Here is a 20,620-nt window from a genome sequence, read left to right as displayed (position 1 = left end):
GTTGGCTAGTACAAAGTTGCCAACTACTAAATCTCTCTCACCTTTCGTCATGGGATCAAACTATCTATTCCATTAGTTTCAAGTGGCCAGGTAAACCCTATCTCCAAGCTCATCCTATCCCATTGAGCACTCAAACATTCTCAAGCACATCGAATCGAAAGGTCCCTGAGGGTCACTAAATACCATAGGGAAGTGATCTTTGAGAAGGCATGTCTTGGAGCTCATGCAAGGTATGGATGTGATTCTAGGTCCTATAAGATCATGTTGTGGAGACCAACAATAACCTCTCTCACTTTTTGGAGATCTTACTCCATTTTGATTTTGTGATGTCATCTCAAGTGATGTTGAAACTTGTAGTGTTGGCTAGTACAAAGTTGCCAACTGCCAAATCTTTCTCACCTTTCATCGTGGGATCAAAATATCTATTTTGTTAGCTCTAGGTGGCTGGTTAAACTCTATCCCCAAGCTAATCCCATCCCATTTAGTGCTCGAACATTCTCAGGCACGCCAAATTGAAATATCCCTAAGGGTCACTAAATACCATAGGGCAGCAATCTTTGATGGGGCATATCTCAGAGCTCGTGTGAGATATGGATGTGATTCTAGGTCCTATAGGACCGTGTTACAAAGACCTATAGTAAAATCTCTCTCAAGTGATGTTGAAACTTGTAGTGTTGGCCAGTACAAAGTTGCCAACTGCCAAATCTTTCTCACCTTTTGTCGTGGGATCAAAATATCTATTTTGTTAGCTCTAGGTGGCTGGTTAAACTCTATCCCCAAGCTAATCCCATCCCATTTAGTGCTCGAACATTCTCGGGCACGCCAAATTGAAATATCCCTAAGGGTCACTAAATACCATAGGGCAGCAATCTTTGATGGGGCATATCTCAAAGCTCGTGTGAGATATGGATGTGATTCTAGGTCCTATAGGACCGTTTTGCAAAGACCTACAGTAAAATCTCTCTCTTTTTGGAGATATTACTTTGTTTTGATTTTGCGATGCCATCTCGGGTGATGCTGAAACTTGTAGTGTTGGCTAGTACAAAGTTGCCAACTGCAAAATCTCTCTCACCTTTCATCATGGGATCGAACTATCCATTCTATTAGCTCTAGGTGGCCAAGTAAACCCTATCCCCAAGCTCATCCCATCTTGTTGAGTGCTCGAACATTCTCGGACACGCTGAACCGAAATGTCCCTAAGGGTCACTAAATGCCATAGGGCAGCAATCTTTGACGGGGCATATCTTGGAGCTCATATGAGGTATGGATGTGATTTTAGGTCCTATAGGACCGTGTTGTAGAGACCTACAATAACCTCTCTCGCTTTTTGGAGATCTTACTCCATTTTGATTTTGTGATGCCATCTCAGGTGATGCTAAAACTTGTAGTGTTGGCCAATACAAAGTTATCAACTTCCAAATCTCTCTCACCTTTCTTCGTGGGATTGAACTGTATATTCCATTAGCTTCGGGTGGCTAGATAAACACTAGCTCCAAGCTCATCCCATCTTGTTGAGCACTCGAATGTTCTCAGGCATGCCAAACCAAAACATCCCTAAGGGTCACTAAATGCCATAGGGTAGCGATCTTTGACTATGGCAACTGGATATGTCATCTCATCCAATGATGGAGACTCATGATCTCCTATAGGGGATCCTTATTATTAAGTTTAGATTCAACAACCTCTTCCCCTCCTAAAATAATGTAGTTAGAAATTTAACACCTAGTGCATAGAATTTGGGCTCAATGATCTTCTGATGAAACGAATGTACATAGACTTTCCATTTGGTTGGAGTGTCACAATTTCCTTAACCACTAGTATAGTATCTTGGGACCAATCCAATTTAACTTTTCCTCCTAGGTCCCTACAAAAAAATCTTTCTCAACATGTCATTACTAACTAGGATATTAGCAACAATAGTGAGTGTGATGAACAACTTTTTAAACCTTTGTAGTAGTGTAACTATCAACATCTCTAGAAAAACTCTTAAATCTTTATCAAAATGCTAATTTCCATGAAAACAATGACATGGAATTAAACTTAATATTCATGTTCATTTCTAGGGCTTTGTGGTAAGGTTAAAGAAAGTGGAATCATTTCCTATGTAGATGGAATAAGTAAAAGAATGTCCAGTGGCAAAGTATGATCATGACAATCTTTAAAATCATTCTAACTTTTCTTTCAACTAAGCACAACAATAGTGCTCAGTCCAAACAAGTGAAAAAGTACATGTGAGAAGCCTATGTATTAGTTATGTGCAAATGGAATAGAGGTGTCCAATTGAGATCAATGATTGATTAAAGTATAATGAAAAACCTCTTAAAAGCTAGTTTACTACTATATCACATAGATTATAGTCATTTAGTAAAAAGCATGGAGAACCTTTCTGGTAGAGGTATATAAGAACTAATTTAATGGATCATATGATAGGGAATTTAACAAAAAAATAAGACATAGTGAGACAACAATCTTAATATATCTAGTAATCATGCGTAATAGAATAGAAGACATTTAGTATTATTTATAGTAGGAATTATAAACTAAAATGTTTCAAGGATCTTTTAACAAAACACCTAGTTCTGTACTTGCAAGATGGCTCACAATCAAATACTACAATGAGTTGTAAAGTTTTGAGTTAGTTCATAAAGGGATAACCACGAAAGAACAATCACAGTTCTAAAGCTATGAAGAGGAGCTCCAAATGTCATTTAGGTGGTGGTAGGTTGGTAGTGTTGGTGTTTGAAAACGCTGGAGGGTTTTCAATTATCCCCATGAGAATATGACATATCTAGGGGCAGCTAACTCTCATTCTCAACATATCACTTCAGACATAGGGCCAACTATAAGGCTTGACCCTTCTTCTACTTCAAGCTCTGCTAAACTTAGGCGAGTAGACCTCAGATTCAAATGATACCGTACTAGTGCAAAAACATATCCCTGAATCTATTAAGAAGATTTTACCCTTGTTTCTCCTAATGACTCATGAAATGACACAGATCTATAGTAGCTAAATGCAAAGCTATGAATCTCATAAGCTGAGTGAGGGCATTCTATTATAGCTCTTCAACATGAAAGGGGAAAAGCGTTTGATTAATAATGTTGATATCAGCAAGACTCAAATATAAGCAACAAAACCTAATGATCCTATCTCTGATTAGTGCCTTATCTATTGGGCAATTAAATGAATGGCATCCATATATCTTCTAGAAATCTCAGATATATTTCTACATCAAGATCCCTGATCTATCTTTCACCTTGTGAATAGACATCTGCATCAAAATGAATCCCATACTTAGACTATCCTATCATGAAATCTATAAAACCTATGATAAACATCAAGCAATTATATGGCTCTTTGTTCCATCAACAAGACACTTCAATCACATACACTTTTAAACAAAATGCAACCTAGTTCATGCTCTTTGTTCACAAACTATAAGAGATTACAGGCCCACAAATAGGAGACATGATTCAAACTGAATTTAAATCGCTTTATTGCTCTTTATTTATTTTCCTTGAAACCAAATACATGAAAGATGTACAGAAAACTAACTCACAAATCTGAACTATCTGCATTAAAACATAAATGTTGCTTATACAAGAAGTGCTGAAGAATGGTGTCTCAGTAGTGAGTGATTTTCTTCTCAAAACTGGAACCTGTACAATGAGAAAGAATGAGAGAGATATATAGGAAGAAGGAATTCTCGAATCTGCTCTGCAACTGACAAGTGTCCACTCAGAATTCCCTCCCAAGAAGATTTAAAAAAAACCTCTTTCTACCCTCTCTCTTCAACTGCATATCAAATCCCATCATTTGGCCTCTACAAGGTAGAAATCTCTCAGATATTTGATTCACCATCATAACTTATTTCTGATGCTAAAGTTGAACTCACGGTAAAAGTGAAAAATTAGTTGAATATGGCCTTTAGAATGCAATATAATCTTTCCAGCTTACTTTTACCACAATCAAGCTTCAAAAAGTTTTCAAATCTGCCCCGTAACCAACTCTGATGCTCAATGATCAAATCTGCTCATTTCGCTAAGAAGGTCCTAGGAAACAAAAATTGGCTTATAACATGAACTAGTGAAGACCTGTGCACAAACTGACTTCATATTTGGAAAATTCACATTCTCTTAGTTTCGGTGGTATATTGGAGCGTCTATTTCGGTTTAAAATCACCCTAGATATGGCCCTCAGAAGTTTATACCTCTGTTCATGGCTCCATGGCAATATTGCACAAATATTTGAATTTTCAAAAGTTAAAACTATATCGGCAGTTTAGACTTTATTTAAAAAGTCTTGCACGTGAATTTGAGGGAGAAATTATAAAATATTTAAATTTGAAAATTCTCAAATTCCCCACCATTTTCTATCTGGGTCAAACCTGGTTTGACCATTGGTGACACGTGGCACATTCTGATTGGTTGTCTTGTTGCTCCGTCATCGCCCAGTCACTGCCCTGTCAACACCTACCTCGTCATCACCACCTCATCACCACATGGCACTCCATTATTGGTCAAAACTTGCATCTACCTTGTCAGTGCTATTGGGACCTACTGCCACGTGTCATCACCACATCAACCCTCACCATGTCACTATGGTAATTCTCGTGCATCTTCCACTTGGCGATGTAGTGATGACCACATGATCAGGACACGTTTCAACATCCCACCATATCATTGCTCGGTCATTTTATCCATTGCCACGTGGCGCTGCTCGATTCATTGTCAGATTGGAAGCAAGACCCACGTTGCTTTATTTACCCCTCGCCAAATTGGCTAGTCGCTATGTCGAAAAACTTAGAATTTTCCGGCTAGCGACATACCGACTACCTTGATTTCTCAACTTTCTGGTGACCTTGAAATATGAAATATGATGACATCACCGAGCTCTTGAGAATATTCATTCAAAATTTGCGTTGCACCTCCACATTGGCCAACTGGGACCTACCGACTGGGACCTACGCACATGGCTAAGGCTTCAAAAGCCTTTTTCTTGAAAACATTTAACCATGTTAGAGCTGGAGTATTCAAAGAGCTGGAAGAACCCGAACAAGGCAAATGTGGGACTAAGTATTTTAACTGTTCATATCCCTGTTCTACGTTTCTACCAGCTTGTAAGATTTTTCAAAGAGATTTCCACACTCCAAGGTCGTGAAAATCACTATGCCTTGTCTGGAAAAGAATTTTTTGTGCGTTCCAGAGGTGCAACTATTGTCTTTATAAATCCGCCAGCAAAACTTTTGCAATACATTCCTACCATTGCTCTCTTGGGAGAACTTGCATTGGTCATAGCAGGTTCTTGAGGTGAACCCATTTACAACCCCTCCTTCTATCAAAAAATCGATCTCTAGAACGAAAATTGAGCTTAGCTAGAAGAATGATCAAAATACTATCTTCTTGCACGGCGTTGGTTCACCAAATTCACTGACGCCTTCCTTTTATGCAGCAGCTTGCTTCGTTTTTGATGTTCTCCCTGGTCTGGCGGCTTCCTTTTAGACATGGAGATCCTCTTTTTTGTATGGGCGGCTTTCTCCAATCTGACGTGGGCGTTCCCTGCCTAGCATGTTTTTCTCTTCTTCTGAATTATTTGCTTTTCAACATACTGGCTCCCAGTCGTGGGTTACATCTAGTCTTCATGTGATTTGCAAATCAAATGGTGCCTTCCCTTTCAATTTGCAAGTTTCTCTGTCAACGCAGGGCTCCTCCTTTGCAACTGCAGATTCTTCTTCCTTAAAGACTGTCATTTCCACCTTACTTGGTGCCTAGCTCCACACTTCCCCTTCCTCTACTTTCGTGGGTCACCAGCATTGAGATGCGGTCCTGTCTTCTTACCCACGTGGAGCGTCCTCTGTTTTACCTGCAGATGCAATGTGGACTTCCTCCTCAAATGAAAATGGGATATTTTTTGTTGGTTGTGGTTTAATGTTGAAGTTGTTCCCAGCCAAATGTGAAGCCTCCTCTTCAAATTAGCGTGAGCTTCCTCAATGTATTTTCTTGGGCGACAAAATGAGTTGGTAGTTGTGTGAATGTGATTGTCAATGTAATGGTGGATGCCCACACTAGCAACACTCTCAGTAAGTATGCATCAACAACAAGGGCTCCAAGAAATATAAAGACAAAGGAAGCAGCTATCCAGTTGGGCAAGGTTAGCAGCATGGGCTCTGCTCTCATTCATCTCATATACCCAGTAGGATACCATGTTGACTGTAATAGAATAGAATGTCAGCCTCTTCGCCACCTTGTTCACTTACAAATTGTAATTCCTAGCCAGCTAGCAAAGGCAGCATACTGAAGCCTTTATAATTTAGCTTTGCACATCCAGGGTATTGGAAATTTGGTAGTAGCATGCCTTTACTTTACATTATGATGGGACTGCTACCATGTTTCCTCCTCATAAGCCTTGCACCTACTTAAAGCTATATGGAAGAAAATTTAATTTGCACAACCCTCTATAAAACTTTCCACATGATAATTTTAAATGAGCAGGTGGTAGTATCCCATTAACTTCTTCTAGTTTGATTTCCCTTTGACAAACAAATCTCAACACCGGATGATGATAGGTTAATGTCTCCTTTTCAAAACTTACTACAATTGATTATTCATGCAAATCCCACATATTCACTTTCAAATGAGATGGTAATATATGCGCTGGAACAAATGCCTTCATTACTTTGTCAAAACAGGTCTACCCTCATGCCTCAATCATATCATCACCACCTATATCACCCTTGCCTTATGATATTTTAATAAACCAAATTCATTTCAATCAAAATCTCATCATACCTTACAGATCTGATGGCATTAGTCGGGCCCGAAAGTGGGTCCGACTAAAAAAAAAATCGTTTCTGAACAACTGATACTCAAATTGACCTTCAGAACATCTCGAACTGATTAAAATCAAATCTGACCACTGAACAATCAATTCAAACTCACTTTATCACTTATCTGCAAACTGCTAATTTTTGTGCCAGGAGGTCCTTTGATTGGCCTTAAAAACTGACTAAAACACCTGATTGGGCTTTGAAAACTGGCATGTTGACTCTTTGTTCCGAATACTTCCACCCTGTCGAATCTTGTCTCATGAAAAATTTAGGGTCAAAAGATATTAACCATCAAAGTTGACCTTTCAAAATCACCTGCAAGTAAACAAATCAAAAAACAACAAACTGGGTTTGGATTTGGCTTTGAAAACTGGGTAGACGGACACTTAGGCAAACAAAAATTGGGGCATTGGTTCTCTGTCATGAGGAGAGTATGGATCTATGATTTGAACTCATGACAAATAACTGAGTGCAAATGAAAAATGGTCAAAGTGGGCTACTTGGATTTTACAGATTGAAACAATGGTAGAAAAGCATTTTTTTGCAAATAGAATGGACCTGGGAAAGTGTGCAAATGGATTCATCAAGATTTAAAAATTAGCACACTTGGAGTATTTTCAAAGAAAAACACAGTGGTACAATCCATTCGATCTTACCAATCACATATTTTGAAATATGACATCACAAACAAGGGTTCCGACAAATCTGCAAACGCTGACACCAGTAAAAAGATAGAAATTGTGTTTGGAATTGTGTTTGAAAACTGATCAAATGGATTCTTCATAAGCTGAAACTTGAAAAATAACAAGTCTTTGACATCTATAATATAATGCAAAAGGAATTTTAGCATTTGGGTCAACTAGTAAAAAGTTATAACATGTCAAACAGGGCTTCCCAGAATTATGTGCAATTACACAAAAGCATGAAACAGTAACTAACCAACTTTGAGGGATTCAAAACCTAATCAAACGAACTCAAAATGACTTGAAATCTAAAACATAGGGTCTTAGGTAAGGACACTAGATACTCCCAAAGTGGTGGGTCATGACACATTTCTAGGTTCGAGATATTCAATCACAAACATAGCCTCCTATCGCTGCTTGACACTCGGGGTAAAATGCAAATTTGAAATTTGCTCAAAACGAGACTTCACAGAATGGCTCAGAATGACGATTTAACTTCATGAAACAAGTAGATGCACTAAACGGAAGGTGTTAGAAGCATTGAACATGTCTTGAGGCTCACTGGTACAACCAGGTACATAGGCAACAAAAAGCATTTATAGGGCTCAATTTTCTCAACAGTGCTCAAAATTTGAGCTACAATTTTGAGTGCCAACAGGTAGTTTGAGGAAACTTATTATCTACTCCTATTTTTTCAATGTTGAACTCTATTATAATAAATTTACAAGTTTCACCTAGCATGAACTGAGAATTCAACAAAGGCTTTCAAATATTTTTGCATACATATTAGTGCACTAGTGATATATGGTGATTTTGAGGCTACACTATATCAATATATTATTATATTTTTATGACAAATGATGATCTAATGAATAAGAACCTAACAAATCTAGAGGTCCAAAGATGTGCAATTGTCATAGCATTAAGGATAAGACATTGAAATAGTGAGGTTTTCCTTTTGGAGAATGTGGCAGTATTAGTGTTAAAGAAGATGACAATAGGCACTCCAAAATTCATGGCCTAAATGAGAAAAGGGATTCCAAAAGATGTCAAAACAATGAAGTTCATGGTTGTCTTGTTGGTGATGTGAAAGATGATTTGTATAGTAGACAAAGCATCAAATTCAAGAAGTTAAAGAACAAAAAGGTTTAGGAAAGTAGTTTGTCACAGATGAACATGGGATATGCATCCCACTGTCTTAAAGCATTGGCATAGTACACTTTTAAGGATATTAATGCCATGAAAGTAGAGCCTTAAGCGAGGAGACATGGATTGAATGAGGTCAAGCAATAGATATATGAAAGTTCTTTGTAATAGCTGAAAAATATTAGATACTTGTAGCCTCTATATTCACCATGCATTAGTTATAGTTTTTGACCAAGTTTTGAAAGGTTTTGTAAATTTTTTCAAAGATACCTGTTTGCTGCCAGTTTTGGAGTTGTTTATTATGAAAGGGTTGTAAGTCTTGTCTCCACTATGGAAATTTCATGGTCTTCTAGATTTCAAGGCTACAGACCCTAATTTATTATAATATGCAAGCAAGGGCCCTAAAAGTGACTGCAAAGAATTCTTTGACCAAGCCCTAGGTGAGCTAGGCAATGCCCAGCTAGGGACTGTCAGCAAAGAAAGAGCTCTCGAGAGCAAAGCTTGAAGAATGAAGACTTTCCCTTCTGAGGGATTGAAGAGGGGTATGAGGAGGTTCTAACTTGTGGAGGATGAGTCTTGATGATGTGTGGAAGGTGTCTTAAAAGTGGGGATAGAAGGCAGCCAAGAAAACCCTACCAAACCCTCAATTTTGCTATTTTTTTGTACAGCCTGTATGCACCCTGAGACCCTAAAAATCTTTGAGCATGTGTCCTATGTATCAATTGTTCTTAAGGCTAGAGGTGTTGAAACTCTAAGAAAAAGGAGCTAGTGGCCCTAGAAATCTGGGTGGAGGCCTAATTAGGGGCTCTCCTTATAGCCCTTTTGTGAAGAAATCTTGAAATTGAGTACAAACCCATTATTGTTATCCATTCAAGCATAGTAAAAGTGTTCCAATAACACATTAGGACATCATGGAAACCTTCGTTGGACTAGGGAGTGCCCTGGTACCCTAGTAGATCTATAAAACGTTTGGAGGGATACTATTCCTAGAAGAGTAAGGGAGTGATGCTGCAAGTTTGGATCAGTTAACCTGGTGAGGAGGTTGGGCAAGGTCAAGGGATGTTCTAAGTAGCAAGAGATCCTATAGACCACATAGGTGTATAGAAAACACCAAGATCCACATATAATATACAAGGTTGCATGGGGATGGGCGTACTTGGGGTACTTAGGGTACAGATATGGGTACGGGTACGGGTACAACTATTTTTTATAATAGGGGATGGGGGTACTTGTGTATGTCAAACTTTATTTTTAATTATACTTTTATATTTATAGAAAACCTTAATTTATGACTCATGACAATGATTTTTCAAATCAAGAATAGTGATATAGTTTGTAAATGTAATGTATTATTTTCAGTTTCAGATTTGTTATATGTTTGTAATAATAATTTATGATAAATGTTTAGATGTATAACATAGAAGGCAAGGCTTGAACATGAACAAGAATATCATAAATCATATGACAATGACATATTGCAAATGATAAATTTTTAGCTTTAACACTAATAAAGTTTATTGTTGATCAATATTGTATCAAAGTTTCAAATTGATTAGGTATTGAATTAAGCTTGATAAACAAATAACAAAAAAGGAAAACTTTAAACATGAACAAAATCATAAATCATATGACGATGACATATTGGAAATGATAAACTTATGCTTAAACAATGAAAAAGTTTATTGTTAATCAATATTCTATCAAAGTTTCAAACTAATTAGGTATTGAATTAAGCTTGATAAACAACGACCTAATACACAAACAAAAAATTGAAAAAAATAATCTGAAATCTCAATCAAGGTCCTTAGCTATGATTCTCTCCACTGAGTACCTGGTACTTGGGATACATGTACCTGGTACTTGGGTACATGGGTATGAGTACCAGGGGTGTGGGTACAAGTACCCATGCAACCTCATAATATATTATGTTAACCAGTAATGTCATACATGAACGAACATATAACATATTATGATAACCAATAATGTCATACATGAACAAACATATAATATATTATGTTAACCAATAATGTCATACATGAAGGAACATATAATATATTATGATAACCAATAATGTCATGCATGAACAAACATATAATATAAAATGATAACCAATAATGTCATACATTAAAAAACATATAATATATTATGATAACCAATAATATCGTACATAAGCAAACATATCATATATTAACCAATAATTTCATAAGTCTAATAATGTCATGCATCAAATAAATGTCGTACATCAAATATAAAATGTCATATATACATCAAATGTATATCGAATATGTCCACTAATATAAAATCCAACATATGTGTCTGTTGATGCTATACATGTATGTCTATCAACTATATCTTCTCCTTCCCATGAGGGAAAGGAAACAAATCTCTAGAGGTCTTTGATTTTCGTGTGGAGGGAGATGATGGCAATGATAATTGTTGGAAATGATTGAATAGATCATGAATGAAAAGTAATGGAACTGGTAAAGAATGTTCTCAATCATTGTTTTGTCATTGATGTCAAACTTGCTACTTGCAAGAATGACAATCGCTTTAGTGATCCAAATACTATCAATTGGTTGATTGACAAGGAGGTGGCAATCAATAAGATGTAACTAGAACACCTAGAGAAAGGTTGAAGTTATGGTGTTGAAATGTAGTACAAGGATCAGCTAAGCCTTTAATGAAATAGTGTATTGTTGACATACTCTAAGACACAGAGAATGGACACACTAAAACACATCAAAGATGTAAGGTTTAGCTAAGTCATTTGTAAAGCCTAACTAAGTTCATAAGAGAGTGTCGAACAAGCTAGTTAGTGCTGAACTGATTCTTAGTTGAAGCCGAGCAAGTTCACCTTTAAAGTGTGCCGAGTGATTTTCAAGTGCCGAGTAAATATCAAGTGCCGAGTAAATATCAAGTGTCAAGTGAATATCAAGTGTCGAGTGAAGATCAGGTTTCAAGTGAAGATCAGATTTCGAGTAGAATACAGGAGCCGAGTAATACAGAGGGTGTCGAACATCAGTAAATCAATAGTGCTGAGTTGCTGCATTATTTTGAAAGTTGAAGATTCGCCAGATCTAAGCTGATAAGGTTGTTACCTAGAAATTTGCGAACCATATAGAAGATAAGAATGATGAGTTGGTGGCACAGAACACCATGTAGAATGTTTTTGAGAATACAACTGGACTCTAGACAAAGTTTCTATATAAGAGCAAGATATGGGGTAGATACATTGTATCCTACCTAATCTATTGAAACCCTAAAGTTGGAGAGAGAGAATCGAGCAAGAAAGATATTCCAGATTTCTATTTAAGGAGTCATAAGGTCACAAAACAATAAGTTGGTCAAGTATGAAAGCATGAAGTGTTGAAGAAGGTGCTAAGGAGAAGAAAGCACAAAAACTCTATTTTGATAGATGACCACAAGGATGATTGCATTGGTATGATGAGTAAGAAGACTCAAGGAGACAAAGCTTGAGAGGAAGACAAGTTGTCTGAGCCGTAGTGATTAAAGCCAAGCAAAGGAGTGAACTGAAGTGTTATCCGTAATCTGCAAGATATGTTGTAAGTTGTATCAGATCAAAAGTCATTATTGTTACTCTCTAGCAATTGTAACAATTAGTCTTAATCTTATGGACTTAGGTTGGTTTAATAGCCATGTTATAAATCCTTTAACAAGGTGACATTCCAAGTGAATGTTCCAAAGTCCTTTGACCAGGCCCATTCCTAACAGTATGGTAAAATCCTCTAACAAGGTCACATTTAATAGTGTGTTGTAAGCCTTTAATAGGGCAGGCTTTTAATAGGGCATCACTTCAGAAGAGTGAGAATTGAGTAGCATGTTACTGGTGGTTTTTTCCAAATTGGGTTTCCACGTAAATCATTGTGTCATGTGTTAATCTTGCATGTTTTACTCCTACATGTTGATTTGTTGTAACTTGCTAAGATGGATGTTTTAAGCTTGGATGAATGAATAGTTTAATGGGCTCACTATAATTTGTGAAAAAGTATTATTAGGGCATTTAGACCTTGAATAACTGATTCACCACCCCCCCCCCCCCCCCACTCTCAGTTATTCTAAAGAATTCTAACAGGGGTCTTCCTCACATGCTCGCTCATCCTCTTGTTGAGGCTCTTCTCTAACCCGAGCTGATACAAACAAAGTAGATATGAATCAATAATTATTATATATTGAAATCAAATATATGTAAACAAAAAATTAATTATTTTCTTACCACCATCAAATAGTCACTTGCAAGTCCACCTCGAAGGCTCGTGGATGATCGGGTGTAATAAGACCCTACAACAATTCAATCAATATAATCACTTATAAATAACATTAGAAATTTTGATACTAACTATTATAAACAACAACTAAAACCAAGAAATTCTTTCATATCTCATTCAATGGCTGTGAACTAGCCATTGCTACAGCCACTCCACGATCGATGGACTACCGAAGACAAGGAGGAGTCTTAGATGTCAAGAGCTTCATGTCATACAATACACGTTACATGTAACATGGAACATGAAACAAATATAATCAAATGAATTAAATTAACATGAAACAAATGTACCTCTATGAAGCTCATATCATGTCTAGGCTCAGAGTTTGTAGTGAATGTCAATGGTCCTGTAGAGAACTGATGCACATGCATACAATTTTTTTTCAATCCTTCATATGATTACTTAATAAATATATTTATTAATTTAAATGATTAAATCGATACATACCTCTAGACTCGTCGATGGGACAAAAAATGGGGTTGGGGGATTGCTACTAGGGTTGCCAACACTCTGACCCTAAATTTTGAATAATGTCAATACATGCTAATTAATTAGTCATTCACTATACATATGAAATATGATCAAATTAGTTTATTATAATTGTAATTTATCTATGTGTTGAAATGCCAAATGTCTCATTCAAGAATCGATCAGTGACTAGCCCATCATCTGCACCATCTCTAGCATGACTGCCAAATGTGCATAAGGATCCGCATGATGTGCACATGTGACTGCAATGTGCAGGAGGCTCCTCCTCAACTAATGGACTCATGCAATGAATGAAGGTCTAAGTCAAAGCATTAATAGTCCCTAGAGTGTTGGCCTCTACATGTTCCTTCACAACTAAAGGAATAGTCACATGCTCACCCTATGGCTTGACCACAAGTGCCCTAACTACATTAGGGTCACGACGTGCCCCCGGCCTCTCAAATGATGACCCCTCACCTCTACTCTGAGATTCTAATATATCAAAATAATTGGGGATCTGCCCAAGGACGAACTCAAAATGCAATTTCCTTAAGAAATACATTGGGACATTGTGACTATTGTAGGGAGGGGCATCAAAAACCATCCACCATCTATCCTAAAAATTATTTCTAATGCCATCGTGTATGCACCAATGGATGGGGAACCATTTAGTTGTCTCTCTAACAATATTTTGTTCACCAGACTTTCTAAACAATGCACAAATCCTACCTTTTGGTATTTCTTTATTTTTTTACATCTTTGTATGATAATTTGTTTGCATAATATCTTTTTTGTTCATCCCTCTTAACCTACCAAATATTTAACTGACCACTAACCAAAGCTACATGGGTCTTAATGGACTCGAGGGAGGATGCCAATTGAGCTCTCATTGGATTGGTTTGTCCACAAGCTTTCAACCAATGAGTGCTTCTAATTCATTTTTTACTCTTTCTATTTCATTTATTATGTTTCCTTGTGTGCCAAGAGGAGGTCTTCCAATTAGTGCAAGTTGTGAAATTTCTTGTTCTTGTTGTGGAGGGTTCTGATTCTCATCTTGTTGAGGGTTTTGATTTGGATCTTGTTGAGGGTTTTGGTTTTGATCTTCTTGGGGATTTTCTAGTTCATTATTCACATTTTTTTATAAGAAATCAATTGCAATCTAAATAAATAAACAAATTTAAAGAAAATTTGTTAAAAACCTACAAAACAATACAAAAAACATATAAAACAATGCGAAAAGAAGGTTAGACAACATACAACATGATCCTGATCTCAAACTTCGACGATGAGGAGGCATATTGATGAGGCAGGTGGCAAAAATCTTCAATTTTCTCGATTCATGTATGCACTGTGAGGAGAGGAAGTTGGAAAATAAGGAAAAAATGAATGGGATGCAGGTTTGCAACCCATTTATAATAATTTGGGGTTTTAAAAAGTGCATACGCACTATAGCGTGTACGAACTATAGCGTGTGCACACTATAGCATGTATACGCTTTTGAAAGTTAGAAAAAAAAGGGTGTCATCTTTTTGGCACCACAACTTGGTGCACTTACCCATTATGTCTTGTTGGTTGTGTTGTTTACCTATATTCAAATCAAATTACTTTGAACTTATATAACCATGCAATAAAAAAATAGTTGACAATTCACTCTTTGTTATGTACCTAAATAAAAAACCCTAAATTCTTATAATAGATTTGTAGGTAATGAAATATGTAAATGTCAGCTTTAATATTAAGTTAGGGTGCTATAACATTAAATAGAAATAGTAATTGCAAAAGAAACGTAGGAGAATAGATGCTACTTCAATATAAACACACTATAATGTGTTCATATAGTGATCTAAGGGCTGGTGTAAAGAATAAGTGAAAAGTATATAAAATCATGTTGTGAGAAGAAATGCATTATGAATATTTAAACTTTGGACATCAAGTTTATTGAATTATTTTTATTTAAGATATCAGGTTTTGTAAAAGTATTTGTTCTAATGTTTAATCATGAGTGCAAGTCAACCGAGTACCAAGAACTCGAAGCTAAACAACAAAGAAGGTGTGTAAATGCAAAATTGTAGAAATAATATGAATGTGAATAAGGTGGAATAGTATTAACATATTTGTAATATTTAAATATAAGAAAGTAAGGTTTTTAACTTCCAAATAGAGGTGGATTATCAATGAATTGTATCAAGAAAGATTTCTAGCTATAAGAAGAGAAGGAATGATCTGAATGGTGCTCTTCAAAAGAAATGGTTAAGGCTTATATTCAGTTCAAGGATGTTTTTTTTTTTTTCATTTTTTTGTTTTTTTTTGACAATATAGGGTTGGATTTAGAGTGTGGCCACTTTAAATAATGATGGAATTAATCTATCTATTAAAAAAGGAAGGAATTCAAGTATTGTTCTATCTATATGAACTAGGTGCTCAAATAATATTGCAAGAATATCTTTTGTACTAGATATTTTAGGTCAATTTTTTACCCATTTCATACATAGGAAGTAGGGTTCTACAACGAACCAAAAGATATTATAGCTAAATAGGCTCAAAACCTAGTCATTGCTCCAGCATTTTGTTTACATGAATTGGAATGTTGATTATTATATTAATGTACAAATTATTCATTATTGTTTCCTTTGGAAAGTGTGACCATGTTAATAATATCACAATCTTATAACTTGAATGATTGCAAAACCTACCTACAAATTGACTGCCATGTTTAGCTCTCTTAGATCAACGTTTTCATTCTAATTATAAAGATAAAATATTTTGCAAATTATTTCTTACAAGCATAAATAGACAATAAAATTACCTATATAAATGGACTAAATTCAATATAATATAGAAAATATAAGCTTAAGAATGGAGCAAAAAATTATTTTCATAAATAATCTAAATTTCAAGAATTAAATAACAAGTAGACCTAATAAAACAATCAATATCACTGTCATATAATACATGGACGAATATCCATTGTGCACATCTAAATCAAAAACTAAATTTTATTTTTAAATAGAATATATGATATCAATATATATGAAATATTCTCCATGTCAACATGAGAAAATCTCCATTTGCTGGAACAAAAATTGTTTTGTTGAATGCTTTATTTTTTCAGGATTCAAAACATCTATTAAAATGATTATATTTAACTTTTGATCATATAGAATCTCATTTCAGAATGATGATAAACATCTAATATTTTAGGTTTTTAAAAAATGTCTCAGTGGGTATTCTTTGAGAAGTGATAAAAATTTCACATAAATTTTGTAACAACTCAAAAAGTGGGTGCACATTCAGGCTGTATTTTTATTTAAAAGAATCTTAATTTTTTTAAGGTTGTGTGAGACCCATTCAATAATAATAATTTTAATAGATCTAAGAGACTCTTTGACAAGAATGAGTCTAGATATCAGATTCAAGATTTTGGATAGAGATCTATATCGATTAAATTACTATTACCATGTATTTTATCTTTCAATATATTTTCACCATATGCTTTTAGTCATGGAGAAATTTTTATTTGCATTTATATTGTTAGTTTTTACTCTATCACTAAGTGCAATCTATAAGATGTAACTAGAACAGAGAGTCTAAGGAGCTATTGGCCCTAGAAATCTGGGTGGAGGCCTAATTAGGGGCTCTCCTTATAGCCCTTTTGTGAAGAAATCTTGAAATCGAGTACAAACCCATTATTGTCATCCATTCAAGCATAGTAAAAGTGTTCCAATAACACATTAGGACGTCATGGAAACCTTTGTTGGACTGGGGAGTGCCATGGTACCCTAGTAGATCTATAAAATGTTTGGAGGGATACTATTCCTAGAAGAGTAAGGGAGTGATGCTGCAATTTTGGATCAGTTAACCTGGTGAGGAGGTTGGGCAAGGTCAAGGGATGTTCTAAGTAGCAAGAGATCCTATAGACCACATAGGTGTATAGAAAACACCAAGATCCACATATAATATACAAAGTTGCAAGGGGATGGGCGTACTTGGGGTACTTAGGGTACAGGTATGGGTACAAGTATGGGTACAACTATTTTTTATAATAGGGGATGGGGGTACTTGTGTATGTCAAACTTTATTTTTAATTATACTTTTATATTTATAGAAAACCTAAATTTATGATCATGACAATGATTTTTCATATATGATGTTCTATAACACATTATGATGGCAATGATAATTGTTGGAAATGATTGAATAGATCATGAATGAAAAGTAATGGAACTAGTAAAGAATGTTCTCAATCATTTTTTTGTCATTGATGTCAAACTTGCTACTTGCAGGAATGACAATCGCTTTAGTGATCCAAATACTATCAATTGATTGATTGACAAGGAGGTGGCAATCAATAAGATGTAACTAGAACACCTAGAGAAAGGTTGAAGTTATGGTGTTGAAATGTAGTACAAGGATCAGCTAAGCCTTTGATGAAATAGAGTATTGTTGAAATACTCTAAGACACCTCCCTCCCTCCCTCCCTCCCTCTCTCTCTCCCTCCTATTTTTCAAGCTATATCTCACCTCTCTCCCCCTTGTGCTTCTCTCTATGAATCGTATCCTACCCCTTTATCACTTCCACTTAATCGCCATCTATATCTATAACTAGTATATATCACTATCCCCTATTCTCTCTCACATATCTCTCTCATCCTTTATTTCTCACCCTCTTTATCTTTCTCTCTCATATCTCTACTTATATTATATCCCCTACCTACTATCCCCATATCTTCCCCAAATCTATCATCTATCTCTACTTCATATTTCTTAGAATCCATTGTATTTCATTTAGCATGTTCATGTTAAACATGGTATCTAGTGTTCAATTAAATTTATAATTTTTGGTTAATATGATTTAATAGTTGGATAAATACTTTATAGGATTTATGATAAAGGGTTCAATTTGGTTTAGTTTTTTTTTTAAGGTTTAGAGTTCAAGATTAATTTAATTCAATGGTAGGATTAGAGTTAAGTTTTGTTTAATTTTTATATTAGTTTTAAAGTTATAGTTTAATTACATTAATTGTTAGCAAGTAATTAAATCTTAACATATAGGTGGATATATGTATATTTAAACTTAATATGCACTACACATATGTATATAACTACATATATAATATATGTATATGCATATGTGTATGTGTGTGTATATATGTGTGTGTGTGTGTGTGTGTGTGTGTATGTGTATGTATATATGTGCCTCTCTCTCTCTCTCTCTCTCTCTCTCTCTCTCTCTCTCTCTCTCTCTCTCTCTCTCTCTCTCTCTGTGTGTTCTAAGCCCTAATTTTCCTCTTTCTTTAGCTATATATTATCTCTCCATCACTCCCCATTTCCTCTCTACCATATTTCCCCTTACTCCCACTTCTCCCTTTATAATTAGGTTATGAGAGAAGGGGAAGAGTGTGTATCTTACTAACAACCCTCCCCCCACCCCCCTCTCTTGTGAACACACACATCCACCCCCCTCTGTCATGAACCCGCGCGCACACACACACACACAATTTTTTCCCTACCATAATATCTATCTACAATGATCCTTAATCACCCTCTTTCTTAATATCTATACCATCCTTAATCATCCTCTTTCTTAATATCTATACCATCTTTCATCCCTTGCCTCATAGGTTTTTCCCTTCTATTCCCTTTCTACATTTCTTCCCTTCTCACCATGTCTACCCCCTTATCACTATTTATCTCTACCATATTCCTATCACCTTCTTTCATTTCTCTTGCACTCTCATATGAACTCTCTCTCTCTCTCTCTCTCTCTCTCTCTCTCTCTCTCTCTCTCTCTCTCTCTCTCTCTCTCTCTCACACACACACACACACACACACACACACAGATGTATCAACTTCTGGGAGTCATAACTTTTGACTCAGATGTGAGTTTTGGCTGAAATGTTATAGGCAATTGTGTGAGGAGGAATTATTTGGATTGTTAATGGAGATCAAGTTGATAGGTGGCCATTTTGACATTTTTTTAGGAGCCTGAAATTTCATCTTGACCTCCAAAATTTGAGTTTTTATGTTTTTCTCCAATTTTTTAGAAAGTTGTTTTTTTAATAAATCTAAAATCATACTCTTGATTTCATAGATTTATTGGCAATTTATCTTGCCTTAGTTGGGGGCTTTTCTTGGGAAAAATCGGGATTCGTAGGATGGATTTCAAAAATTACCAGAAATGGAAAATTCTATATTTTTCAAAAATCTACCAAATATGATAATTTTCAAAATTGTAATAAGTAGGCATTTTCTTTCATTGTAACGGAGAAAAGAGTTGGAGAAGTTGAATGAAGAATATGGTGTTTTGAAAATTTGTGTTGTGTTATTATTTTCTGAGTATTGTTTTGAACGAGTCCTGGGATGCATCATTTGGTATCAAAGTGGGAAGATGGCTAGGAGAGGAAGAGGAAGAGGAAGAGGAGGTGTTACTCCAATGCAAAGATTTATGTTGGATATGCAAAGGAAAATTGAATGACTAAATGAGAGAATGGATAATCAAGGAATACTGGTAGCACAAGGAGAGAAATAATCAGACGAAAAGGGAAATCAAAGAGGTGTTAATCAAAATGAAGAAAATGAAGAAGAAGCCTTGGAAGAGTTGAGCTATGAAGATAGAGTGCTTCGGGCTTTAGAAGGGAAAAATGAAGGGATCAAGATCGAAGTCTCAAAATATGTTGGTAGTCTTAAGCCAGAAGAATTGATAGATTAGCTTAATGAGATGGGTAAATTTTTTGAATGGAAGCCTATGGCAGAGGGAAAGAAGATGAAGTTTTCTTGCACAAAATTAAAGGGACATGCAATGATATGGTGGGATCACCTCCAGAAAGAACGGACCAAAAAAAAAAGGAAAAGATCAAAACATGGAGCAAGATGGAGAAAAAGCTCCAAGAAAAGTTCTTACCATTAGAGTACTCACAAACCCTATTTTGTAAGTTCCAAAATTTGAAGCAAAAATTGTCTTTTGTACAAGAGTACACAAATGAATTCTATAAGTTATCCATGAGAATAGAGCATCAAGAAGATGATGAGCAGGTGGCTGCTAGATATATGAGTGGCCTTAAATTCTCTATCCAAGATGAACCGAGCATGCATCGTGTTAACAGTATGGAGGAAGCCTACCAATTAGCTCTAAAGGCTAAAGAAGAAGAAAAATGATACTACAATCAGAGGAATAGAGGAGGAAGAAGGGGTCCCTCAACACCATTTTGAGGAGT

Source organism: Cupressus sempervirens, chromosome 11, assembly GCF_028749045.1.
Source record: "Cupressus sempervirens isolate cs-2001-9-10 chromosome 11, ASM2874904v1, whole genome shotgun sequence".
Lineage (NCBI taxonomy): Eukaryota > Viridiplantae > Streptophyta > Pinopsida > Cupressales > Cupressaceae > Cupressus > Cupressus sempervirens.
Note: the sequence above shows the minus strand (reverse complement) of the source record.